We start from the raw sequence: 15,939 nt of genomic DNA on the forward strand, positions 1-15,939 counted from the left end.
GGAGTGGAATATATAGTTAAGATACTCATGTGGCCAAGGTGTTAACTCCTTATTTTGACTCGGTTTGATCAACAAGTCAGTTACAGTTCAGTTTTAAGTTAAGTGAGTTTTCACTTGTAATGTGTCAAGTGGAATTAGGATGTTGAAGGATTATTAGATATGTGACACAAGGATCAACTCATTGAGACAATCATGAGGGACTTAGTAGATTATGAGATACAGATAGTCAAGCGAAAGTTCACACCACCCAAGTTGAGTAAACAATTTACTCTTGATTACTAGTTTAGTGTGAATCTAATCCATGGACAAAATAGGAATTTAGAAAAGTTTACAATATGTTTCTACTTATTAAGTGTTTATCACTCACGTTTTCCTGTTTTGTTTATTTTGCAACAGATAAAACAAAATTTATGTTGTTAAGCAAACTATGTAATGGAATTTTCTACCATGAACTATTTGTATTTTATTTTTCATGTATTTAGGACATCTTTTGCACACTTTTGCCAATTGTTTTCAATACAGAGTTTTAAAGTTTATTTTATTTGTGTAGTTGTCAAACATCTCTTATATTTATTTAAGATTATATAAGATTATAGTTAATATTAGTAATACTTTCCTCTGAAAGACAATACTTCATTTTTTTGTTTCGATAATCTTATTCAGAATAACTCATAAATACATAATTGTGCCAGAGTTCCCATCTTGATAACTCGTAAATGCAAAATTGTGAAAGTTACTTTACTGCATCTTCGTCTATAGTTATTGTAAGAATGTTGTATTATCTGGTGTAAACACTATTTCATATGCTTCAAAAATACAAACAGGTCAACAGTCTTCAACTATACAGACAAATCAATGATAGTTGTATAACTGATCTCCAATTATAATTACATGTCAACAATCTTCAAAAGAATTATGTAAATGGTAAAAATACTACCTAGAGAATAGTCATTAGTTTGAATAAAAATAAATAAATAAATATAATACTTGTCCAAACAAATCACTCGGTCATTTGTTGCCTTGACGATGGAAACATGATCATTGTCTTCTAACCAGCCATGATTCTTCCAGTCCCAAAAATTGCGGTATACCAAATTATTTTCATCAAGTAGGTTGAGTAGCTGATTATCTTGCTTCGAAAGTGATGCTTGCTTGAAAGATGAAATCATCTGAAAACGCATTTAGTATATGGGGAGAAAAGTTAATTATCCTCAAAGTTCCATGCTTTTGGGGTTCTTACCTTTCCAACTAGTTCTTTCACCTCTTTCAATGTCATGTTCGAGGAACCTAAGATAGCTGATATCAAAGTAAAAATTAAAAAAAAAAAAACTAACAACTTGCATTAGTATACTTACTGGGGATAACCCAAAAATAAGAACAAGCACAAAGCGTTGGATGAAAGTGATTACAGTTGTTCACAAGCAGATGCAAACAACATAATACAATCTCTCTCTTTGTCAAAACTAATATCATTCCTTCCGATTCAGAAAATCAAATCATGGCTACCAAAGTGCAAGGTCTAAAGACTTATCCAACAACTAGATCTATAAGAGCAAGGATTCAAAAAAAAAAAAAAAGGAACAAAAGCAATAATAAAATCTGGCATACGAGATTCAAGCTGAGAAGAGCGAACCAGGCAGATGTGTTTCAAGTATTGCTATGTTAGAGAAACAATTTTTCATTCTCTAGCAACATAGTTCTTCGGTAAATTTCATTCTTCACTCATCAAATTCTTTCCGCTAAAACATTTCCACCCATCAATCAGACTGATTGTGAAGTAGTAATATTAGATCAACCGATTTTTCTCATGCAAAAACTAATCTGATAATGCTTCAAAAACAAAATAATAACCTTCTGACAAACAAAGGGACTAATAATGATGCTCGTATGAAGTGTTTCCCAATTAAAAAAAAAAAAAATTCCTTCAATAAAACATGAAGGAATTCTAAGAAGAATTCACATATATCAGCCCACTATTTAAATTCAATTTCAAAATAGTGTCTTTATCTCCTCTTTGTCTACGAAGCTCTCAAAGCATGAGGGAAATTCAAAATTAAATATTTGAATTACGTAATTGCTTTTAACCATCATAGAAAAATTAGGGAAATAAAATAGAGAAAGAGAAGAAATTAAGTTGAAATAAAAGTAAAAAATAACCCAAAAAACTATATCTCTTCCATAATTTTCCTAAGTCCATCTCTGCTCCTTCGTCTTCATATTTCCACTTTGCTTCATTTTAATCCAATTTTTTCTTCTCCACACTTCTCCAGTCCTAGTGCAAAACAAAAAATTTCAAAGATTTGTTAACCAAAATCAAACATCAATAGAGAGAAATTCTAGCGAAGGCTAAAGAACGTACCAGGGAGAGAATCAAGAAATTTAACCAGTGTCTAACCAACATCGGCGAGAATATCAATATCCAGCTGCAGCCTTGATTGAAATTTGTGTTAACAAGACTCTTTCTTATGGATTGTGATTTAGGGCTTGACATTGTGGCTTGTGGTTTTGGGGAAAATGCTCGGGGATGATTTATAAATCATTATGTGATTTATTTTCTTTTTAATTTTGGCGCTGATGCGGCAGAGTAATGATGTGGCACAATAAGTGGACCTACCGCATAAATTTTCATGTCAGTCGGCATAGGTTTCTATACCAAATAGTCGGCTCACATAGCATTACCGTGTTTTATTATGAGTAGAACTATAGGTATAATTTTTGTATATAATTTTATATATAAATAATAATATATTATTATATAATTAAATAATTAAAAATAGAATTATATATTATTATTTTTATATAAAAATTATATATATAATTTTATTATTTTATTACTTCTCTAGCAGGCAGAATTTTTTTCTTTTTTAAATAGAAAGAAAGACCATTTTGTATTGAAGGATAAAAATTAAAAAAATCAAGAGTTTTGCTCCCCATTTTTTTTAAGAAATAATTATATAAAAAGAGTAAAATAAATAACAATGAAGAGTGTTTTGGAATTTGAATTTATCTTATCTTATCTTATCTTAAGGTTATTTTACAGGGTTCACATCAATAGGAGATGTTTATATTATTTAATTGTAATTATATTGATTAACAGGCATTGAACTTTTGTATGAATGTTTTTATTTTGTTCATATATATGTTTTAACTATGTACATTAAAAAAAAATGTTTATTCAAGTCTAGTGTAGTCAATTTAGTATTTAAATAATGTATTATTATATAATTGAATAATTTTAAATTAAGATTAAGTTAATATCTAATCATATTATAATAGATCATTTGATTACGTAATTTAATCCTTAAAATTGGATACTCATACCATTATTTATAAAAATAAATAAATAAACAAACAACTTAAAAGAAACGTGTTAGAATGATGCAAAATGTGCAATTAATATATATTATCTTATTAAATTTTAAATAATAGAAAGAAAAAATTAATATAATTTTTAAAACTATTCAAAATCGTTTTCTTTTCTCTATCTGCGTCATTTGTGAAGGGAATTGAATCTTAAGAAATTGAATATAAGATTTTTAAAGTATTTTATAAGTTTATAATAGGGATATTAAATTAATTATCTTAAATATCCGGGGTTTAAGAAAATTATCCTATCTTTTGGACTTAAGAAAAATATCTCATTTACCTAAAATGACTGAAATGCCCTCACATATAAACCCAAAAAAATTTATATCATCACCCATATTTTCCCTACTCAATTGTGCACAAATTTCTCATTTCTACGAGTTCTTCCACGAGTCTGCCACGGAGTGACAAAATTTCAACTTTTGGATAGAATATTTGATGTTTTCCAACGACGAAAATGATAAAGAAGATAAGTAAATCATCTTTTATCTTATTTGAATCATTTTCATGTTTCGATTTGATAGATTAAAGTAAGATTTAGAGCATTTCTAGTTTAGGGTTTTTGGATTTGAACGATTGATTTTGTGGCTTGATTCTTGATTGTTTTGGAAGAATTAGTTTAAGGCTATTATGTTTAAGTGTACAATCATTTGTTATTCAAATGGTAGTCGAAAAATATGATTTTGGTCAAAAAATTGACCCATTTTGAAGTCAACACTTCACCTCAGGGGATATTCGCAAACCCATGAGAAATATCCCTTGAGTTGAATCGATGACACAAGGGAGGAGGCAAATACGGTTTTTAAAATAGTAATTATACTGGGGAGTCTATAAGGGAACCTCGAGGGATGGGGAAAATTGCTAGTTTTAGAATAGTATTCCACAGAGGCGCACAGGGGAGGGGGAAATGTTTATTTTTTGAACAGTGATACTAGTGGGATCTGCTGGGGGAGAATTGCGAGTTTTTAAACATTTTGGACCTATGGGAGAAATAGAAATTGATAAGGGGCAAATTGATGTTTCTAAACATTTAAGACATGTGGGAGAGTGAGAAAATGTTAAGGGGGCAAATTATATTTTGTATAAATCTATGGTTTTTTAATAGTTTTTTAATTTTATTTTTGTTTTTCACATGCTAAGCTTTTTCGACATGTGATTTCCAATTTCAAGTTCGTTTTTCAATTTTTATGAATCCTAGGTTTTTCGACATGTTGTTTTCTAATTTTAGATCGGTTTTTTGATATTTGTCATTCTTAGATTTTCTAACTAGTAGTTTTCAAATTTTATATCAATTTTTGGGTTTTTGTGATTCTAGGATAATTGAACATGTAGTTTTGAAATTTCATATTAGTTTTTTGATATTTGTTATTATAGGGTTTTTTAACGTGTAGTTTTTAAATTTTTTATTCTTTTTTTCATATTTGTTATTTTAGAGTTTTTCAACATGTAGTTTTCAAATTTTAAATCGATTTTTCTATTTTTGTCATTTTATGATTTTTTAACATGTAGTTTTCAAATCTCAACTTCATTTTTTGTTTTTTTGTCATTTTAAGGTTTTTTAACAAATAGTTTTTGAATTTTCGATTTTTTTAACTTTTGTGATTCCTAAGTTGTTCGATGTCTAGTTTTCAAATTTCAGGTTAGTTTTTCGATATTTGTCATTCTTGGGTTTTCTAATGTGTAATTTTTGAAGTTTAGATCAATTTTTCAATTTTTATGATTCTAGGGCAATTGGACGTGTAGTTTTAAAATTTTAGATTGATTTTTTTATTTTTGTCATTTTAAGGTTTTTTGACATGTAATTTTCAAATTTTCAATTCGTTTTTTTATATTTGTCATTTTAAGGTTTTTTTTATATGTAGTTTTCGAATTTCAAGTCAGTTGTTTTATTTTTATCATATTAGGATTTTTTGACATGTAGTTTTCAAATTTCAAATCCGTTTTTTGATTTTTATCATTTTAAGATATTTTTGTGATTCCTAGGTTTTTTTTACGTATAGTTTTCAAATTTCAACTCACTTTTTCAGTGTTTATCATTCTTGAGTTTTCTAATGTGTAATTTTATAATTTAAGGTCAATTTTTTGATTTTTCTGATTCTAAGATAATTAGATGTGTAGTTTTGGAATTTCAAGTTGATTTTTACATGTTTGTCATTCTAGGGTTTTTCAATGTGTAACCTTTTAATTTTTGGTCTTTTTTTCAATATTTTATCATTTAAGGGTTTTTCGATGTGTAGTTTCGAATTTCAAGTCAACTTTTTGATTTTTGTCATTTTAGAGTTTTTTGATATATAGTTTTCAAACTTTATATTTGTTTTTCAATTTTTATTATTTTAAAGTTTTTCAACATGTAGTTTTCGAATTTTAGGTTAGTTTCTGATTTTTGTCATTTAGGGTTTTCTGACTTGTGGTTTTCAAATTTCTGTTTTTTTAATTTTTGTCTCCAATTTTGTGTCTGTTTTTTATGAAATTCTTATCAACTTTGACATGAAAATAATTTTTTTATAGGATATTTCTCATAAAATAAAACGCAAGAAAAGTGAATTAAGAATTCTCGATGAGGCACAACACTTTTTAGTAGAGGTTATCTTTTGTGTTCAATGAATCACAGTCTCCAAGAATAAATCTATATTGACATAGACACAATTGCGGTTGTTTAAAAGGACTTGCTTTAGGCATCTCCTCTAATTACCGAATACTCGATTTAGCAAAGTGTTGGTGCACTCATTCATGTTACAATAGTTGTATCAAGGAATAGGAAGAAATGAGTTTTCATTTAGGATTAATGCGGTTGACGTGAGATTCAGCCCATTCGAGTTTACACTTCTAATTGGGCTACCATTCAATCGGATCACTACTCTTTCATTATATAATGATCTCTTTAGGCCAATAAATACAATCAATAAACACAAATTTTGAGTTCATTAATTGATGTAAAGTCAAGCCCCAACTTATCTGTGATATAACTTTATCTGATCTACTGAACATGTATGAATGAGATTCATTTTACGGATTTGAAAGACTGGACTGAGTTTTACTCTTCTTCTCAATAAAAACCATTTGCATTTCTCATCATAACACTAAATGTTTTATCTCCCCATGTCTGACTTAAACACTTTGTACTGAAATCTTCTCTCCAAGGCAAATTGGTCTACAACATCTTTCAAGTATTTTTTTATCATTAAAAATATCATTGAATTTTATAATATTCTCCTCTTAGATCGATCCTAAACCACTTAATGATGTTAAAGGCTATGGAGAAAAATCAGGTAGCACTTAAATGGATCAGTAAGGACATTATCGAAAAATGGTCTAGAAGAATTTCCACCACCTATAATAGGATTTTCAAGCTGAAGACTATTTATATTATAGTTAACAGGTGACATATCCTTGAAATCTACCTTATCAAGAGGAACATCAGTCATCTCGTTCCTCTCAAAGTCACCCTAATCTAGAACCCTCTCTTTGTCTCTACAAACCCATTCAACAGTAATATAAAATACATCATTACGGAAATCAATCAAGTCTTCCTCAGAAGATTCCTTTTTCACTTCACTATCATCATTGCCACCAATTTCTTCTTCTTCTTGTTTATGGATTGTGGTACATGTAACAAAAACGTAAATACATTCCTTGAAGTATTGTGACATGTCAATAAGGTCTTACACATCTTCATCATTTTTGATCTTTCTAGAGGAGTCGAGCTCGATTCTTTTTAGTTTCATCAATAGTTGAATATAGTTTCAAATTAGAGCGATATCATACTGTTCACTCAAAAGTTGGATAAATTTCTCAAGTGTTGTTCTAGAGAAAATTTTAATCAATTTTTTAAAACCTCTAATATACTTCATTGTGTTTTGATTACATTGGATCTATTTTCCTTCGAAACAAACAACAACATAACTAACCATTTTAATTATTAATCCTATAATGAAAAATTTTGGTAAAAAAATTAAACATTTATTTTAAAAAATCCACAATAAACATTTATCAATATCAAAATAACCATTATATTTTTCTACAATTTCATTAATCCCCTTATATATGTCAAATATCAATATGTCATCTCTAAATTTTCGACATTTCATTAAACACCCCCATACATTATCTAAAACCAAAATGTTTATTCCATATATTGGTTAATATCTAAATGACCCTTATATTTTTCTACTATTTTTTTACTCCCTAATATATTATACAATATCAATTTGCACTCTATATTTTCATAACATATACGAACTTAATATTCTTATAATATCAAAATGCCCTCTCTTTGTCTACATATTTTATTTAGCACCCTCATATTTTGTTTAATTTTAAAATACCCTTTATATTTATCTAACATTTTTTTAACACCCTCAAGTATTATCTTGTATCAAAATACCCTATAGTTTATCAAAATGTCTCTATATATTTCTAACATTTTATTTAACACCCTTCTTACATTGTTTAATATTAAAAATGCCTCCATATTTTTCTAATATTTCATTAACCCCTATATTTATTTAACATTTCATTTAACACCCTCATAAATTGTCTTGCATCAAAATGCCCCTATATTTTTTTAACACTTCATTTACAACGTTCATACATGGTTTATTATCAAAATACCTTCCATATTTTCCAACATTTCATTTCACTATCTATATTTATCTAACATTTTGTTTAACACCCTTATATGTTGTTTTCTATCGAAATGCCCTTACATTTTCCTAAAATTTCATTTAAAACCTTCATACATGATTTAATATCAAAATGTCTCTATATTTTTCTAACATTTTTAACCTCTTAATATATTATCAAATATCCAAATGCCCCATTTATATAATATAAGAACTTGATTTAACAAATAAAATTAAATTTTGGGTTAAAATTGTATAAATATTTTTTTCTTACGAATTGATTTGTTTCGACTCAAATTCACAAGCACGAATTTTTTTTCTTTTGAATAAACCCACAATATCAAATATTGAATAAAAATAAAAGTAAAAGTCAGAGTTTGAATAATATTAGAAAAGTATAAGAGTGAGAGTTTATATAAAAGTAATGAATAGTAGTTTTGGTATTTTAAAAATTTTTGGGGCATTTTCACTTAAGACTTTGAAAATGGGGTATTTTTGCTCAGGAGATGAAAAATGAAGTATTTTTGCTTATATTAAAGTAGAATGGGGCATTTAATTTAATTTTCCTTTATAATATGATAGAGTAAGTTTCAGGCTGTGAATTATAATATTAGTAGGAGATATGACATGTGGGTATCATATAAAATATTAAGATAGAGAATTATAATTTATTGATATTAAATTAAAGATCAAATAACTTTTAATCACGTAATGATACATATAAATATGTATTTTTTAAACTCAAAATAGATATACATAATATTAATCAATTTATTGATTCTTGTTGCTTTGTTTATAAATTCTACTATGATCACCATCATTTGTTAGTTTGTTTTATAAAGGATCATAACAATTCTCATTTAACTTATTTTGACAATTATTTTGCACTAATTAATTATTTTTCAACAAGTACAACTTTAATATGTCATTTACATTTTGGAAGCTGAATGAATGTTTTTAGAATCAAATCAACGTCAACCCAATAAGAGAGGCAATTTGGTCTAATTAGTAATTGAATTGATTGACTAGTGATTGGATCGATTCACTATTTAAAAATAATATTTAAAATAATTTTATATAATTTATTATTAAATATATAACATAAAATATTTCGATATTAAAATAAACGTAGTTTGATGCTATTCAAAATTGATAAATGAGGTATTGAGTTTAATTAATAATGAATTTTTTACAAAAGAAATTATTTATTATATTGACTAAATCAAACATGATTTTTTGTATAATCTAATTGAGTAGTTCAAACAATTTAATTTGGTCTAAAGTGATTTAACTTTAAAAATGATTTTTAAATAAATCAAAATCATTTTAGTTACCATGTCTTTGGTTTTCAAAACCATGATTAACATTATTATTTTGATAACAATAAAATTACATATACTTATAATTAGTATTAATTTAGGTAGGGAATCAATTAATATAATGAAATATTAGGGTTTTTTTTTTTTTAAAAGAACCAATTCACTGACTTTTATATCTATATAACCATCAAATTGTGGTTCAACGAAAGTATCCCATATATAAAACAAATTTTTACTCAATTTCTCCCCTTTTCAAAAGTTTATGCCAATGTCTTCAATGCTCTTTTTGGCCAAATCCGGTAATGACCAACCATATCCAGTATTGTCTCTTTATTCTCTCATGTCGTCGTTCTCTCCTTTGTCGTGATTGGCATTCATTGTTGTTTCTTCATCATGGTTATAGAAATTTGAGATACATTTTTAACTCTGCAAATTGGAAAAAATGGTTACTCGTACTTGTTTCTTGACTTCATTCTACATATTTTATGATAAATTCTTATTGATCACTTATAGTTTGAAGGTTTTTTAGCAAAATTTGAGTTCCAGAGTTTTCAGCTTGAATTTAATGTATTTGATTGTCATTTTGGATGATTGGATTGTGAATGTTTTTTAGATTTATTAAATTTGGATTGTTTTAAAAATGAGGTTGAATCAAATTTTAGACAAATTGGGAAACGTCTAACATTTTTTGCTAATTTTTAAAAAATCTACTAAAGTATTACGCTAAAAGTTTTTTGGGGGCATAACCACAAACTTTACAAGGGGGTTTGTTGGAAAAATGTTTTATTATCAAAAATGAAAGTTTATCTTAAAAATAAATTATCTAGAAAATTATTAGATATAAATTACTACTATACTTAATAAAATTTAACAAATAATTATTGTATTTTGTTAGAGGTAATAAAAAAATATTAAAATATTATTTTACTTAAATGTTTTTGATATAATTATTCTAAAATATTTTTCATATTACTTATTGTATTAATTAAAAATAAAGTTATTTTTGTCATAATAAATTAATAAATAAGGTTATAATTATAATAAATCAAGATTATCTTGATAATTTTTTAATACCTAAAGTAAATATGGTAATAAGATTATCTCCTGTATTATTTATCACATCATTATTGATAATAAAAGATTATCAGAATATTATATTACTTAATAATAAAATAAAGTAATATAAATAATAAAAGATAGATAATTAGAGTAATCTGTCTACCCTTGAACCAAAAGCCCATCTATATTATATCGGTGTTAACAAATTTTTCTTAAGCTAAAAGTTAAGGATTTAGGCATGAATTTGATGGAATTAATTGTTATTTTAGTCATTGAGTTGTGAAAGTATTGGGGATTCATTGAGTTTGGATTGCATTTACCGTTTATCTACTCTTGTTAATAAATTTTATTTGGTTTTTTCAAAAATAATAATTTTATCCGTTCATTGAAATTACAAAACTTCTATTAATATTTAATATAAATATCAAAATAACAATATATTTTTATCAATTTAAAAATTTATCGCTTAGAGTTCTACAAAATTTCAAAACTTTAACTAATTTTAAAATATTATGTTTTGTTCAATTTTCTAGAGATATAAAACTATCATTTTTGGAACCATCAAAAGACATACAAAGAATTTTAAAATACCCCTAATTTTTTTCAAAATTTTAAAAAACCCTAGCATTCTTTCAAAAATTATAATTCACCTTTAACATGCCTCAATTTGAAAAAAAAAAAAATAGAACAGAAAAATTTATATAAAATAGCATTTTGTCTATTCACTAACTTCTTGTAACTTAATAACAGTAAATTTGTTGTTCAACAAACTTTGCTGAGAATCTTTTATTCTATAATTAAGACAAAAAGTTTTATTAAATAAATTAGAAATTACTGATCAAGCTAATACTTAATCATTCAATTGAGATAATATAATAATTGATTTTTGTGCCAAAATGCAAAGAGATTTAGTGGAAAGAACATGAAACAAGTGAGCAATTTCTCTTCAAGGGGTTTTGAATTTGTGACTAAAGCTCATGGATTATTGACAAAAAAACATTATTTTATTCAATAATATATAAAATGACATCGTTTTGATAATTGTTTAATATAACTCGAATCGAATCACAAGTCAAGCTTGAACCATATCAAGTTATAGCTTGGCTTAAGAACTAGACTGAGTCAGACTCTCACTAGCTCAAATTTAACTCAATTTCATAATAATTTAACCTTACTAGACCAAGTTCAACTAAGTTCTATCTAAATAAATTTAAACTAGATTAAACTGAGCTTGACTAAGCCAGTATGATTCAGATGCAACCGTAGGTCCAGTTATTATTTTATATTTAGAAAACGTAACTTATATTCAATGTGAAACTTTACAAACCTTACAAAATAAATAATGAGTAATACATATTAACAAACAGTTAATACTAACAATACAAACAAATTGACATATCATTATTATTATTTGATTTGATGATTATTTGTTTATTTTATTTTTGATTTAAAAGCATCTCATCACATTATAACACATTATTTTTTTTATATTCATTAATACCCAATTGTTTGTACGTAATTGATAAATCATTTATAAAGCTTGTAAATTTTATTTATTTATTTACCAATCAAATTTGAAGAAATTGTTAACCATTTTAAGTAGCGAGGTGGGTAAATTTTGATAAATGGTGAAAAAGTATAGACTTGTTGAAATTAACGACAAATTTATTGAAGCTCCACTTTAAACTAGTGATTATTCTATCAATTTATTTTTAATTTTTCAGTAACTATAAATATAAAACATTAAATTAAAAGTATGAATGAAAAAAAATACTTTTTTTTTATATTCAACAAAACAATTCCATCCTCACTAAAAATTTAAAGGAGGGTTATAGAGAAAATAAGTAATACTATGCGAACACACTTTGAGTACACAAATAGATACACACTTATGTGTGTCATCATATAATTGGATACATACTTATGTGTTATATAATGATACACATAAGTGTATATTGATTTAGAAAGACTATATAAAACATTAAGCTGCAACAAACTAGTACAAATACAAAAATTAGCTAAATGTTTGGTTATAGAATACTGGCAGAAGATTTTTTAAATGCACTATCAAATGGCTCATATAGAACTGATATTTCATGTTAATTCATTAGGACAAATATAGGACACTTGACATTATCATATGGTGGAATTTACATAATAGAGATTCAACCATAGGTGATGTTAGCAAAAATATATCAATCACAAGAATTAGATGCAGGCCTGATGATGATGGTATCTGTGTAGAAAAGTTTGAGAAAGAACTTGTTGTTGCCAAAAATTGGACTTTCGCTTGTACTAATTATGGTGTTCCAATCAAAACTTGGCCTCTTTTGTAAACTCTGCATTGAGGACATTAATTAACATGGTTAATGTTAGCAATCCTATCCTCATGAATACGAAAGATATTCAAGAAATCTAGCAGTATTCCCAAGAAGAAACTTGCGTTATAGATTTATGTTAAATCACAGCTAAAATACAAATATGAATATGTTAAATCTTCTTGATAATTATAGCTACTGTCCATTCCCAAAATCATAGGTGTTAGAAATTTTCTAATATGTACTAACATTAATGATATTTTTGATTTAATAAAATTGGATAATTAGATAATTCAATATCAATTTACAGATAGACTTGAGTAATCAATAAAAATAAATTCAATATATACTCTGGGTTGATAACATAAGTATAAGCTTTAGATTTATTAGATTTTGATAGAGGGTCAATTAACCTATTATAAATTGACTAAATCTTTTTTCTAAAATCTAATGCAGTATGACTACAACATAACTTACTTATAAAAAATTGTCATTCAGGGAGGTTTCTAGAGTAGAACGACAAGTTACGTTAAGAGGTGATCTCAACAAGTAATTTCAGGTGATTCATAAACGGTTTACGTATTCAGATTGCATGGTAATTCAGGTAATTCTAAAACTCTAAAGTTTAATTCAGTATTTTATATTTTGTGAGTAGATCCTGTGAAATATAATTGATTGATTGATTTATTTAAGTTTTAAGTTTATGTAAATAAATCTTACATTTAGCATAAGAGCGAAACGCATTAGGTTATAGAATATGGATATTTATGATTTTAAATCAGAAAATTTTAATTCTGAAATTAGGGTTCTTGAATCAAAATTATGGCTTAAAATTTTAAATTAGGGATTGGGTCAATTTCAATTTTAGGGTTTTGATTGATGAATCAAATCTTGATCTTTGAATTATGCAATCCCAAATTACAGAAATTGAAAAACGAATTTCAGGTTGATGCATTAAATTTTTGTATAAATCAAACTCTAGAAATTAGGAATTATGGTATTGGTTTATTTTGAAATTACGGTTTTATATTAGGGTTCTTATTTGAAATTAGGATTTTAAATTGATCAATTGAACTTTGAAATCAAAGTTTGATAATCTATGAGTTTGTTTTTCAAAAGTTGAATTTCAGTTTGGTTAATTTGATTTTTTGAATTTAGCATTGTTTTTAGCTAAAATTAGATCTGAAATTTCTGAATTAAAATTTAAAGAAAAAATTCCTGCTCACTCGCCATGGTAGTAGCTGGGTAATGTATTCTTAATCGTTGTCGTAATTCTTGACAGAATTAAAGGCAACTAACCACTCCAATGTCAGTCCTGCCCTTGCTTCCCTCCTCCTTCGGCCGATAAACCAATCGAGGATGTGATTGTGCAAAAAATCTGTAATCGATGATTGAATATGGCTGGCTTCTTTCACGTTTTGTCAAGCAATAATCGGAGTTGGAGACACCTAATGACACGTCAATTAGCGTCAACAGTGATGAACTATAGCCTGGGGTTTCTTTCAGTATGTGGGTCAAAATCGAGTTAGGAAAACCCGCCAGACCAACCCGCAAAGCCAAAAGAATTAAATCGACCCAAATGGTTTGAACCTGTGTCTATGCGCCTCACATGATCTTTTATGGAAATGAATCGCGTGTGAAGTGCGTGCAATCACTATTCAAGCTCATGGAAACATGTGTTCCAGTTATATTAATAATATAACTGAAATAATCCAAAATTTGCTTACACAATCAATACAATAATAATATAAAAAGTGTGAAATTCATCGCTAGTTACAGTCACAATTTCTTACAAAAATACTCAAAAGTTAATCACAATTTTATGACCCCCTATCAAAAAGTTTCTTGGACAATATGTACAAAGTTAATTCATCCGCCCCGACCACTGGTTAATTATAAAAGCAAACAAATTTCAAATTGCACAATGAAAGACATTCAAAATTTACAAGTTTATCTCTAGATGAAAATTGCAAAGACAATAAAAGTGAAGAGTCCACAATAGCCAGTCCTTGTGCCAAGAGATGAGTGCAACGAAGAGGTAAAAAAGAAAGTAGAGAGAGAGATCAAATGACAAAGGGGAAAAAAATAACAGTAAAGGAAAAATAAATTTGGATTGATGAATTGATTAACAAGTTTTAAATTAGGAAATTTTAATTAAGGAATATGCAAAATTTTTAAAAAAGTTTTTCAAAAAATTATAATATTAAGAATAAAAATCATTTAAGCCATTTTTTAAATAAATTGAGATTTAAGTTGAAATTCTTCCCACTAAAAATTTTATAGGTAGGAAAAAAATACCAATTATAAAATATAAAGTTGATAATTTTCAATATGACTTGTTTACCCAATATAACACAAAAAATTGGGTTAGGGTTACGGTTGGATTTGAATCAAGATGACTCGGTCTCGAAATTTGGCCAACTTGGTTCAACTAGGCTTAAATTCGTTTGTTTTGAATTCAAATTGAAAGATTTGACTCATTTTTAAAACCAAACCAAATTTGAGTTAGAAGGTGTTTGACTCAACTTGATTCAAATTCATAGCTTAAACCAATAGTTTGTATAGTGGCCCGATTTGGTTTAAATTTGTTGTTCAGATTAGTTTACATTCATAATTCGAATTCGTGGCTTAGTTCAATTTGAATGGATGATTTTATATCTTATTAAGGTAAAACAATATTATTTTGTTAATAAGACACGAACTCGAATCACAAATTTGAACTATCAATTAGAAAAATGAAATCGAGTCAAATCAATTCACAAATTTGAACCATTAATTCAAGCAAAATCGAGCCAAATCATTTTGTATTTGAATTAAACTTGAGTTACCTTTAATTTTAACTTGACAAATTCAAGCTAGACTATTTTATATTTGAGTCAACTCAAGCCAAGGGATACTTGAGCTCAGCTCAATTCATATCCACCCAAGTTTGAGTTCGATTTTTTTATACAAAATTTACTTTAAGTCAACCTAAAATGACTCAAAACTAAGATGGGTAGGATTATGATTGAAAATTTTTATACAATTTTATTTCAAGTTAAGTTAAGATTGAAGGTCTATAACTTAAAACATAAACATAATACAAACACGTTTTGATGAGAAGAAATGTTTGGTCTAGTAAAACCAAAAAAATGATCACCATTAAAATTTCTATTAGGGGCAATTCTTATAAATGTCACAATACATTTTAAATATTTCTAACTTTTCATAATTTTCATGGTTTTTAATATAAATGTCGTAACAAATATGTCACTA

At 26.8% G+C, this 15,939-nt stretch overlaps 1 long non-coding RNA gene across 1 annotated transcript; it reads right to left on the bottom strand.

The window, feature by feature from the left end:
* Positions 1 to 778: 778 nt before the first annotated feature.
* Positions 779 to 2,621, bottom strand: LOC123205009. Its single transcript, XR_006499681.1, has 2 exons — positions 2,360 to 2,621; positions 779 to 2,272 (listed from the first exon to the last, which is right to left on the bottom strand). It is a non-coding gene; the product is annotated as an uncharacterized LOC123205009 (long non-coding RNA).
* Positions 2,622 to 15,939: the final 13,318 nt, after the last annotated feature.

The sequence above is a fragment of the Mangifera indica genome, unplaced genomic scaffold, assembly GCF_011075055.1.
Source record: "Mangifera indica cultivar Alphonso unplaced genomic scaffold, CATAS_Mindica_2.1 Un_0001, whole genome shotgun sequence".
In the NCBI taxonomy this organism is placed as follows: domain Eukaryota; kingdom Viridiplantae; phylum Streptophyta; class Magnoliopsida; order Sapindales; family Anacardiaceae; genus Mangifera; species Mangifera indica.